This window comes from Lolium rigidum, chromosome 3, assembly GCF_022539505.1.
Source record: "Lolium rigidum isolate FL_2022 chromosome 3, APGP_CSIRO_Lrig_0.1, whole genome shotgun sequence".
NCBI lineage: Eukaryota > Viridiplantae > Streptophyta > Magnoliopsida > Poales > Poaceae > Lolium > Lolium rigidum.
Window position 1 is genome coordinate 24,011,607 of NC_061510.1, and position 13,079 is coordinate 24,024,685.

Here is a 13,079-nt window from a genome sequence, read left to right on the forward strand (position 1 = left end):
ACCAGCTTGTGGCTATGTTATAGTTCTAGTCACCGGCTTCTTACCACTGTGGCTACTTACCTAGTTTTTGTTAAGATATACCTCACTTCACATACTTTCTCTTCATGATTATCCTATATCACTTGCGGTCTTATTATACCGATTTGCGACTTCACTTGTCTATTTTCCTTCTTCTAGGGTTTGTTTTGTGAGATAACCACTTGTTGATACTATGAAAATAGTATTGTAAGTGACTTCACTTGCATTCCCTTCTTCTATAATGAATACAGCTTCTACTTCTTCTGCTCTATATTCACTATTTTTCTCACTTCCATGATACTTCCATGTTGAAGTACTCCTTGATTAAGGATAGAAGTGAGTTTTGGATTGGTCCTACCTTTAGAGTATTGTGGTTGCTTCCCACAATTTTACTTCCTTCTTCAAGTGAACCTTCATCTTATCTTCAAAATCTTCAGGATTCGTCACTTCCTTACACGAATACCTTTACCCTTTAGACCTATAACATCAAGTAAGAGCTTGATATTGCAACATGCATTTGCATATCAAAGTCAAACTTCATGTATGGATCTAGTCAATCAATGAAAATCCAATAAAATCCAAGAAAATTCAGCTTTGTGTTCATAATACACATCCTGATATGCCTGAATAAAATAATTGGGTAAGACATCCCTAAACATCAGGTTCAGATGTGTAGTGTATAACACCACATAAGATAGGTTTAGGTTGTGATACTTAGCACAAATACGTGAATTTCTACTATTTGTCTCAACATTTGTCTTAATTGCACATTTGCAATGAGACAATCTTGAAACAAAATGGCTTGGGATAGTTGGAAATTAACCTAGTTTTCTTTGGAAGTACTAACAGAATAGTATACCATATATATGTGCTATCGAGGACTACCCCTAGAAAGAGAATGAAGTTACCTTATGATTCTATTATTAGAACAAATTATGATGTTGATGCTTCGTCTCTTGATGTTACTTGATATACACTTTCTGCGCCTAGCTGAAAGGCGTTAAAGAAAAGCGCTTATGGGAGACAACCCATGTTTTTACTACAGTATTTTTGTTTTATATTTGAGTCTTGGAAGTTGTTTACTACTGTAGCAACCTCTCCTTATCTTAGTTTTATGTTTTGTTGTGCCAAGTAAAGTCTTTGATAGTAAAGTAAGTACTAGATTTGGATTACTCGCGCAGTTCCAGATTTCTTTGCTGTCACGAATCTGGGTCTACCTCCCTGTAGGTAGCTCAGAAAATTAAGAAAATTTACGTGCATGATCCTCAGATATGTACGCAACTTTCATTCAATTTGAGCATTTTCATTTGAGCAAGTCTGGTGGCCTAATAAAATTCATCTTTACGGACTGTTCTGTTTTGACAGATTCTGCCTTTTATTTTGCATTGTCTCTTTTGCTAGGTTGGATGAATTTCTTTGATCCATTAATGTCCAGTAGCTTTATGCAATGTCCAGAAGTGTTAAGAATGATTGTGTCACCTCTGAACATGTGAATTTTTATTGTGCACTAACCCTCTAATGAGTTGTTTCGAGTTTGGTGTGGAGGAAGTTTTCAAGGATCAAGAGAGGAGTATGATGCAATATGATCAAGGAGAGTGAAAGCTCTAAGCTTGGGGTTGCCCCGGTGGTTCACCCCTGCATATTCTAAGAAGACTCAAGCGTCTAAGCTTGGGGATGCCTTGGGCATCCCCTTCTTCATCGACAACATTATCAGGTTCCTCCCCTGAAACTATATTTTTATTCCGTCACATCTTATGCACTTTGCTTGGAGCGTCGGTTTGTTTTTGTTTTTTTGTTTTGTTTGAATAAAATGGATCCTAGCATTCACTTTATGGGAGAGAGACACGCTCCGCTGTAGCATATGGACAAGTATGTCCTTAGGCTCTACTCATAGTATTCATGGCGAAGTTTCTTCTTCGTTAAATTGTTATATGGTTGGAATTGGAAAATGCTACATGTAGTAATTCTAAAATGTCTTGGATAATTTGATACTTGGCAATTGTTGTGCTCATGTTTAAGCTCTTGCATCATATACTTTGCACCCATTAATGAAGAAACACTTAGAGCTTGCTAATTTGGTTTGCATATTTGGTTTCTCTAGAGTCTAGATAATATCTAGTATTGAGTTTTGAACAACAAGGAAGACGGTGTAGAGTCTTATGATGTTTACAATATGTCTTTTATGTGAGTTTTGCTGCACCGTTCATCCTTGTGTTTGTTTCAAATAACCTTGCTAGCCTAAACCTTGTATCGAGAGGGAATACTTCTCATGCATCCAAAATACTTGAGCCAACCACTATGCCATTTGTGTCCACCATACCTACCTACTACATGGTATTTATCCGCCATTCCAAAGTAAATTGCTTGAGTGCTACCTTTAAAATTCCATCATCCACCTTTGCAATACATAGCTCATGGGACAAATAGCTTAAAAACTATTGTGGTATTGAATATGTACTTATGCACTTTATCTCTTATTAAGTTGCTTGTTGTGCGATAACCATGTTTCGGGGACGCCATCAACTATTCTTTGTTGAATATCATGTGAGTTGCTATGCATGTCCGTCTTATCCGAAGTAAGAGAGATCTACCACCTTAATGGTTGGAGCATGCATATTGTTAGAGAAGAACATTGGGCCGCTAACTAAAGCCATGATTCATGGTGGAAGTTTCAGTTTTGGACATATATCCTCAATCTCATATGAGAATAATAATTGTTGCCACATGCTTATGCATTAAAGAGGAGTCCATTATCTCGTTGTCCATGTTGTCCCGGTATGGATGTCTAAGTTGAGAATAATCAAAAGCGAGAAATCCAAAATGCGAGCTTTCTCCTTAGACCTTTGTACAGGCGGCATGGAGGTACCCCATTGTGACACTTGGTTAAAACATGTGCATTGCAAAGATCCGGTAGTCCAAGCTAATTAGGACAAGGTGCGGGCACTATTAGTATACTATGCATGAGACTTGCAACTTGTAAGATATAACTTTCATAACTCATATGCTCTATTACTACCGTTGACAAAATTGTTTCATGTTTTCAAAATAAAAGCTCTAGCACAAATATAGCAATCGATGCTTTCCTCTTTGAAGGACCATTCTTTTTACCTTTATGTTGAGTCAGTTCACCTATCTCTCTCCACCTCAAGAAGCAAACACTTGTGTGAACTGTGCATTGATTCTTACATACTTGCATATTGCACTTGTTATATTACTCTATGTTGACAATTATCCATGAGATATACATGTTACAAGTTGAAAGCAACCGCTGAAACTTAATCTTCCTTTGTGTTGCTTCAATACCTTTACTTTGATTTATTGCTTTATGAGTTAACTCTTATGCAAGACTTATTGATGCTTGTCTTGAAGTACTATTCATGAAAAGTCTTTGCTTTATGATTCACTTGTTTACTCATGTCATTACCATTGTTATGATCGCTGCATTCACTACATATGTTTACAAATAGTATGATCAAGGTTATGATGGCATGTCACTTCGTAAATTATCTTTGTTATCGTTTTACTCTGCTCGGGACGAGCGTAACTAAGCTTGGGGATGCTTGATATGTCTCCGACGTATCGATAATTTCTTATGTTCCATGCCATATTATTGATGATACCTACATGTTTTATGCACACTTTATGTCATATTCGTGCATTTTCTCGGAACTAACCTATTAACAAGATGCCGAAGTGCCGATTCTGTCGTTTTCTGTTGTTTTTGGTTTCAGAAATCCTAGTAACGAAATATTCTCGGAATTGGACGAAATCAAGACCCAGGGGCCTATTTTGCCACGAACCTTCCAGAAGACCGAAGAGCATACGAAGTGGGGCCACGAGGTGGCGACACCACAAGGCGGCGCGGCCGAGGGGGCCCGCGCCGCCCTGTGGTGTGGGCCCCTCGTCGGCCCTCCGACTCTGCCCTTCCGCCTACTTAAAGCCTCTGTCGCGAAACCCCTGATGCGAAAAACCACGATACGGAAAACCTTCCAGAGACGCCGCCGCCGCCAATCCCATCTCGGGGGATTCCGTAGATCTCCTCCGGTACCCTCGCCGGAGAGGGGATTCATCTCCCGGAGGACTCTACACCGCCATGGTCGCCTCCGGAGTGATGAGTGAGTAGTTCACCCCCGGACTATGGGTCCATAGCGGTAGCTAGATGGTTGTCTTCTCCTCATTGTGCTTCATTGTTGGATCTTGTGAGCTGCCTAACATGATCAAGATCATCTATCCGTAATACTCTATGTTGTGTTTGTCGGGATCCGATGGATAGAGAATACCATGTTATGTTAATTATCAAGTTATTGCATATGTGTTGTTTATGATCTTGCATGCTCTCCGTTATTAGTAGAGGCTCGGCCAAGTTGATGCTAGTAACTCCAAGAGGGAGTATTTATGCTCGATAGTGGGTTCATGCCCGCATTGACACCAGGACGAGTGACGAAAGTTCTAAGGTTGTGTTGTGCTCGTTGCCACTAGGGATAAAACATTGATGCTATGTCCGAGGATGTAGTTATTGATTACATTACGCACCATACTTAATGCAATTGTCTGTTGTTAGCAACTTAATACCGGAGGGGGTTCGGACGATAACCCGAAGGTGGACTTTTTAGGCATAGATGCGGTTGGATGGCGGTCTATGTACTTTGTCGTAATGCCCAATTAAATCTCACTATACTTATCATGACATGTATGTGCATTGTTATGCCCTCTCTATTTGTCAATTGCCCGACTGTAATTTGTTCACCCAACATGCTTTTATCTTATGGGAGAGACACCTCTAGTGAACTCGTGGACCCCGGTCCATTCTTTAATACCGAAATACAAATCTGCTGCAATACTTATTTTACCGTTTTCTCTCGCAAACAATCATCTTCCACACAATACGGTTAATCCTTTGTTACGACAAGCTCGGTGAGATTGACAACCTCACTGTTTCGTTGGGGCAAAGTACTTTGGTTGTGTTGTGCAGGTTCCACGTTGGCGCCGGAATCTCTGGTGTTGCGCCGCACTACATCCCGCCGCCATCAACCTTCAACGTGCTTCTGGGCTCCTCCTGGTTCGATAAACCTTGGTTTCTTTCTGAGGGAAAACTTGCTGCTGTGCGCATCATACCTTCCTCTTGGGGTTCCCCAACGAACGTGTGAAATACACGCCATCAATGGTTTCGTAGAAGAAGGCAACAACGACTTCTGTAGCGTGCATGGGGTGCATGCGGAGGGTCTGATAGACCCGATGCGCCGGTTTTAGCTGATGTGCATAGGTGTGAGGTCAAAACATACCGACTTAATCATGGCCACCCCTTCATCAAGCTTGTAGTGTTGGCGTGTTGCACCTATTATCGTCAAGTAGGTGGCTTGGGGTTGATCGTTGTATTAGTGTCAATTAATAAAATGGGTTATGTGCCTTATTTTGATGCAGAGGCCACGGTACAACCTCCATTTTAAATAAGAAAACTAAATACAGACTAACATAATTGAACCTACACACTGAAAACCGTGTGTCTGGATAAGGCATTTTAGGAAAAAAAAACTAAAGCAGCATATGACAGTTAAGGGAGGGAGTAGTAAACCTGGCCCAGATCGTACTGTCATATGGGTGAGGTCAATTTGACTTGATAGTTCAAGTTGTAAAGTTGACGTATACTCTGTTTGTAACGATCTCAACCTAGATAAAGATACCAAAAAAAACTTACTGGCCATGATAATTTGGTTACCTTTATGTCTCCCTCGTCAACACCGAGTTCTTTCTCGACCTCGCCTACGCCCATGCACGCCGCCACATCGCCTTCAACCTCGTCGCCTCCACCCGCAAGTTCTCCGTCCGGACAAGCAAGTTCGTCGTCGTTCGTCCCGCCCCGCCGCTCATTCCTAGACGTGGTTACTGGGACGCGGGCTCAGGCGGGGGCGGCGGGAAACTCCGTGATGGTGAGGCCTTTTACAACACCTACGTCATCACATCTGTCATCAATGGGGGCCCAACCGCTTGCGTTTTTAGACCGAGTCAAGGGGGTCTACGTTGCGTTCTACTCCCTCCTCGCCTCGGTCGTCGACGCTTTCGGCTTCTTCGGTGGAGTTGCCTCCCCTTGTCCTCAACCTACACACCCTCCTCCTACTCATCATCCTGAGCTAAGGAGGAGCGGGCGATATGCGACGGCTAAGGATGGGGTTGGGGCTACAGAAGATGATATGATGCAGAGGGCGATGCACCATAAGGCGGCAAAGAACCTAGATGCGTCATGTACGAAAAGTTCATCCACGTCTTTTACTAGATTTTAAAATTCCAAAATTTCTTCTACGTTGGGTAGTGTAGGCGTTTCTTTGGGTCGCACTTCGGAGGAGATTTCGGTTTCGGCCAACGTCTTGAGGCATTTGGAACATGACCGTATCACGGTAATTCCGAAGGCTTCGGTGGGGGCTGAACTATCTTCTCTAGAGGAGGAGGAAGATGATGTCATCTCAGATGGTCGTCTTCTTTCTACTCTAGTAGGTGGTATTTCGGAGGTGGACTTGGAGCAGTCAGGGTTATAGTCATTTTATGACCTAAAAGCCTCTAGACGGTCTTCTAAGCCTTCTGCGGAAAAGAAGAAGAAGCATAGGTCAGATTTAGCTACAAAATCTAAGTTAGTTTCTAAATAAATGGCATGTTTAGGAACAGCAGAGGTCTTTGTGACTTGGCTAAGCATTCTCATATTGCCGATTGTTGTAAGGACTACAATTTAGATTTTATTTCTATTTCTGAGACGGGTAAGCGTGATTACTCTCAAAGTTTTTTAAACCGGTTATCCGGTGGAATAGACTTTGAATGGTTTTATCGCCCACCTAGAGGTAGGTTTGGTGGCTTGCTCATTGGAGTCCGGATATATTCTATAGAAGTTTTGGCTAATTCTGATGGTGAGTATCATATCAAACTCACTATTTGAAACAGAGCTGATGATTTCATTTGGAGTCTGATCTCCGTTTATGGTGCAGCCCAGGACAACTTTAAGGCTGACTTTTTACGTGAGCTTGTGAATGTTGCAAAGGACGAGTCCTACCCTATTCTCATAGGGGGAGATTTCAACTTGCTGAGGTTCTACCATGAGAAAAGTAAAGGCCCTTTTTATGGCCACTGACCTTTCTTGTTTAACACTGTCATAAATAGCTTAGACTTGAGAGAGGTTGAGATGGCAGGCGACAGTTTACATGGGCTAACAGTTTACCTGACCCAACATACGAAAAATTAGACCGCGTGTTGATGGACACCAGGTGGGAGGATAAATATCCGATGGTATCAGTCCGCGCACTAGAACGTATTGAAAAACTGTCGGATCATGTTCCCATACTTTTAACTACCGGGTTAACAAGACCGTTGTCTAAGAAACCATTTAAGTTTGAACTTGGATGGTTACAGCGGAAAGGTTTTCACGAGATGGTTAAAAATGTATGGGAAAGACCAGTGTATGCCAACAAACCGGTTATAAGGTGGAATAAAAAGATGCGAGCTGTTCGCAAACACCTTTCTGGATGGGCGATACATACAACATGTATTATTAAAAAAGGAGAATCTTCGCTTATCATCTATCATAGATGAGATAGAAACGCTTGTTGAAGTGAGACCGCTAACGAGCATTGAATTGAAAAATCAATCTACAATGAGCGGGTCTTCTTCGGGAAGAAGAGTTGAAATGATACCAACGTTCAAAAGCCCAATTCATTCTGGAAGGAGATTCAAATAAGAGATATTTTCATGGGATTGCCAATGGCCGTCACAGGAAAAAACGTATACAATCTCTAGTACAAGATGAGGTCTAATTGAATACCATGAGCAACTCAAATCCTATATTACTAATTATTATAAGGGTCTATTTGGTCCACCAGATGAGAGTTCCTTCTCTCTGGATGAGTCCCAAATAGCAGATATACCCCAAGTATCTCAGGAGGAGAATGCTGTTTTAACGGCTCCTTAATCGGAGGAGGAAGTTAATAAGTCTATTTTCCAAATGGAACATAACAAAGCCCCAGGTCCAGATGGTTTCCCCGCTGAATTTTATCAGAATTTTTGGGATACAATCAAAGGCGACCTTCTAGAAATGTTCAGTGTTTTACACGTTGGACAATTAGAATTATTCCGTCTAAATTTCGGTGAGGTTATCTTGTTACCCAAAGTTAAAGAGGCAGAAATGATCCAACAGTATAGACCCATCTGCCTCCTAAATGTAAGCTTCAAGATATTCACGAAAGTGGCCACCATTATACTGAATACAGTGGCTGATCATGTGGTAAGACCGTCGCAAACCTCTTTCATGCAAGGACGCAATATCCTAGATGGGGTTGTGGTTCTACATGAGGCGGTTCATGAACTGCATACCAAAAAGATGAATAAGGTGATCTTAAAATTTGATTTCGAGAAAGCTTATGATCAAGTTAACTAGTTTTTTCTCCATCAGACACTCGGGATGAAAGGTTTTTCACCGGAGTGGAGAGCATTGATCGATAATTTTGTGTATGGAGGAAGTGTAGCGATTCGTGTGAATGATGATACGGGACGCTTCTTCCAGACACGAAAATGTTTACACCAAGGCGACCTCTATCACCACTTTTATTTAACATTGTGGCGGATATGCTCGCTATAATGACCGATCGAGCTAAATTTGATGGTCAAATTGAAGGAGTGATCCCACATCTTGTAGATGGTGGTTTATCAATCCTTCAATATGCCGACGATACAATTTTATTTATGGAACATGATCTCGATAAAGCTCGAAATTTAAAGCTGATTTTGGCTGCTTTTGAGCATTTATCAAGACTTAAAATAAACTTCCATAAAAGTGAATTGTTCTGTTTTGGCGATGCTCAGGGCTCAGTCGCCGAATATTCGGAAATGTTTGGCTGTGGACAAGGCCAGTTTCCTATCAACTATCTGGGCATCCCGATTCATTATCAGAGATTAACGATGGTTGAGTGGAAACTAGTCGAGGAAAGACTTCAGAAGAGACTTAGTAGCTGGAAAGGTAAAATGTTATCCCTTGGAGGAAGATTGGTTCTGATTAATTCAGTACTCACCAATATGGTGCTTTATATGATATCCTTCTTCATTTTGCCAAAAGGTGTATTACACAAGCTCGATTATTATAGATCGATATTTTTTGGCAAGGGGATAGTGAAAAAAAGAAATATCGACTGGTCAAGTGGTCTGTCATATGCCGACCTAAAGATATGGGTGGGCTAGGAGTTCACGACCTTGAGGTCAAGATCTCAGCCTTATTAGGTAAGTGGATTTTTAAGCTACTAACCGAAGAAGGCGTATGATAGACCATGGTTAGAAGAAAGTACATCGGTGACAACACGTTATCCCAGATCCTTTGGAAACCGGGATACTCGCATTTTTGGGCTGGCCTAATGGAAACGAACAAATTTTTCTTCAGATATGGTACTTTTATTATTAAGGATGGATCGCAGATACAATTCTGGGAGGATACATGGCTGGGGAATAGGACTCTCTCTAAATAATATCCAGCGTTATACAACATTGTTCGTTGCAAAAGTGATACCATTGCATTAGTAATGGCAACCTCACCTCCGACAGTGACGTTTGGACGAGATTTCATCGGTCCGAGACTTCTTGCATGGAATGCCTTACTGTTGCGTTTGGAATCCATTCAGTTGTCTGAAGGGCAAGATGAATTTTGTTGGAACTTACAATACAATGGAAAATTCTCTACAAGTTCATTGTACAATGCCTTTATCCAACCGGAAATACCAGTTGATAAAAACAAGAAGATTTGGCAGATGAAGATACCGCTCAAAATTAAGATTTTTGGCTGGTATTTGCATCGAGGAGTAATCCTAACCAAAGATAATCTTGTGAAACGCAATTGGTATGGGAGTACGCAGTGTGTTGTTTGTCAACACAATGAGATAATTAAACATTTGTTTTTCCAATGTCGCTTTAATAGATCTATATGGTCATGCATCCAAGTAGCTTCTGATCTGTATCCCCCGACTAGTGTGGCCAACATCTTCGGTAATTGGCTTCATGAGATCGATCACAGATTTAGAACGTTTATTAGGGTGGGGGCGTTTTCCATTATATGGTCGCTATGGCTGTATAGAAATGACAAAGTTTTTAATGACAAGAATTATTTTCTCTTGCAGGTTATCTATAGATGTACCGCTACTCTTCGTTCGTGATCTACGCTGCAGAAGGTGGAGAACCGCGACCTGTTTACGGAGGTCTGTACACGGTTAGAGGATACAGCGAGGGATACTTTTTCCCTACATGGGTGGCAGCATAATCTACGAATTGGGCCTTCGTCTTCAGCTTAGGCGTTTTACATTTGCTCATGTCTGATTTGTAATTCGTCTTTTTTAGCACTCCAGACTTTTGAGACTTTTTGAACAGTTGTGTGCATCTTAGCTATGCAGAGGTCGGGTGTAATTGCTTTTTATGAGTAGTAAAACGTCCATTATCAAAAAAATGTATATCCATGAATAGCACTGAATTATTTTCACTCCTATTAAAAGGTAAAAACAAATCCAGTTCAAAACATAAATGGTAAATATGTATGCTCATTTTTTTGGTTATGCGTGATGGTTCTTAGATTTGATATTGTAGCTGCTCGTATATTTCTATATTTTTTTTCAAACTTTATAAAATTTAAGTTTGGCAAAATTATATGTACAACTTGTTATATATATCTCCGTTTGGGAGTGTCTGTATTTTCCTTGACTAGTACCTTGTTAATTATCTCTTCAATTAGTTATAACATTACATTGACCGATGTTTATATAAATAAACTTTGTCCAATGCTAAATGGGCACTGTCCACCACAAAGTTCAGAGTTCACAACTGAAAATTTCAGCTCCAAATATAAAAAAAAATCACAACTGAAGATTCAGTTGAGCTGTAGAAACTAGTGCTCAGTAAACACCAGTGCACTAAAAATCACCACAAGCATCTCTACCAAATAGTTTTGTGCACTAAAAGACACCAATTGTGGAGTAACTACTACTAGCTATTTTGGTCTCAAAAATCAGCACATTCGATTGATTTCCTACTGAAAACAATCTGGAGTAGTATGATAGGCTAGGGAAACTGTGCATTGGTCTGGAACATTATCAGGTAGTTCAGTGACCAAGTGATAACTTTTAAGTTAACTAGCAAGGTGGCCCTCGCAAATGCGAGGGCATCATTGTAATGTTTGGGTGAAAAATAAGTATGTTATATGTATCATCTTTAACATGTAATGATTTTCTAAATAAAATTTGTGTTCATGATGTAACTAATATAAACTAACTTGTCCTTTTTCATAGGTAGGATAACTAATTAATGAGATCTTTTATTGCTCTGTGGAATTTTATTCGACTCATTTTCTATACCCATTTCCAATACATGACACTTTTTTTAAAAAAAAATATGGTCTAATCTAAATATGAACGCGTACTCAAAGTCCCATTTGGTGAATTGTTTTGTATACGAATATTATCTTAAATTGAAAGTAATAAACACAAATAGAAGTAGGAAAGAACATGAGCTTAACTTATATATTTATCTATATTGATAGCCAAATTATATATTCATGGTTACATTTTTAGAAAATTTAGAAATCTCTTCAAGACAGAACTCTTCATCGGGAAATTATAATGTTTCGGTCCGAGTTGGAGACTCACCTACAGAAATTGATCCGTTAAAATCATTTGGGTATAGTGGCAAGAAGTCTCTAACTCTTGGATAATGCAAAATATCTTAGGAAATATTTTTTTTAAACATCGATATCTCTTTACATGGGATTTTTTAACTACATGTAGCCGGGTATCCATGGTTACATTTTTAGAAAATTTAGAAACCTCTTCAAGGCAGAACTCTTCATCGGGAAATTAGAATGTTTCGGTCCGAGTTCGAGACTCACCTACGAAAATTGATCCGTTAAAATTATTTGGGTATAGTGGCAAGAAGTCTCTAACTCTTGGATAATGCAAAATATCTTAGGAAATATAATTTTTAAACATCGATATCTCTTTACATGGGATTTTTTTAACTACATGTAGCCGGGTAGGTCCATTCCTCGTACATGACCGGGGAACCAGTTCAATTGTTTTAGGAATCAAAATTTGGCAAGAAACCGATCTACCGGGTATGTCATGTACTCTTATTCCTAAAAAACGTGTGTATCCATCTAGGTTTACGTACTATCAATTTACTTTTGTACATGTATAATATTGAACGTAATTTCATTTATTTTTTAATCTCATACATTCAGATTAATATTATCGGTTTATATTTTTTAAGCACACGTAAATTAATCTGGTGCCTCAAAAATATTTTTCTGGAAAAACGAATCTAAACTGTTTAGAAATCTGAACAGCGGACCGTCAAATCTTTTTTCAGCACGTGTCTACGTAGATCTCCGTATCTAGCCCGATTCTACACGACCAAGCTTTATTGATGTCTCAAATTTGTCCAAATTTATATATATCTAGGCACGTTTTGGTGTATAGATATATCCGAATATATACAAATCTTTAACATACAGAGGAATTATGTTTTTTTAATTTGGTTGTAGTCACAATCCAAATCAAGCGCACCTACTTCATCTATTTATTTTTTTATTTTGGGCTATGAATTAATCCGTATGGACTTACTTTGAATAGGCCTCCGTGTCAATCCGTGAATCCAATTGCACTCTCCTTTCCTATATGTATTTGGCACGTACGACTCAAGAGATGCATCAAAATAAGTTTGGTCTCCATTTATGCCATGTATACATCCTTATTTTGCACTGATTTCCAAAATATGTGACATATCATGTCATGTCAAACATGACATGTCATGTACGGTCAAAAAATATGTGTTGGTACATGTTACATAAAATCTTTAAATCTTGACCATTAAATTACAGATCTAAGAGCTAAAATAATTCTGATGATGTGGATTAACCTCGTGTCTCTATTTTACGCATCCGTATTTTACTTTTAGTATATATAATAGATGGTTGATTCAATTTCTTTATTGTGGTGTTACGATTCAAACCTTTTGGTTGAAAAGGCTTAGGTATAACCAAGGAAATCAAAATCGCAGCA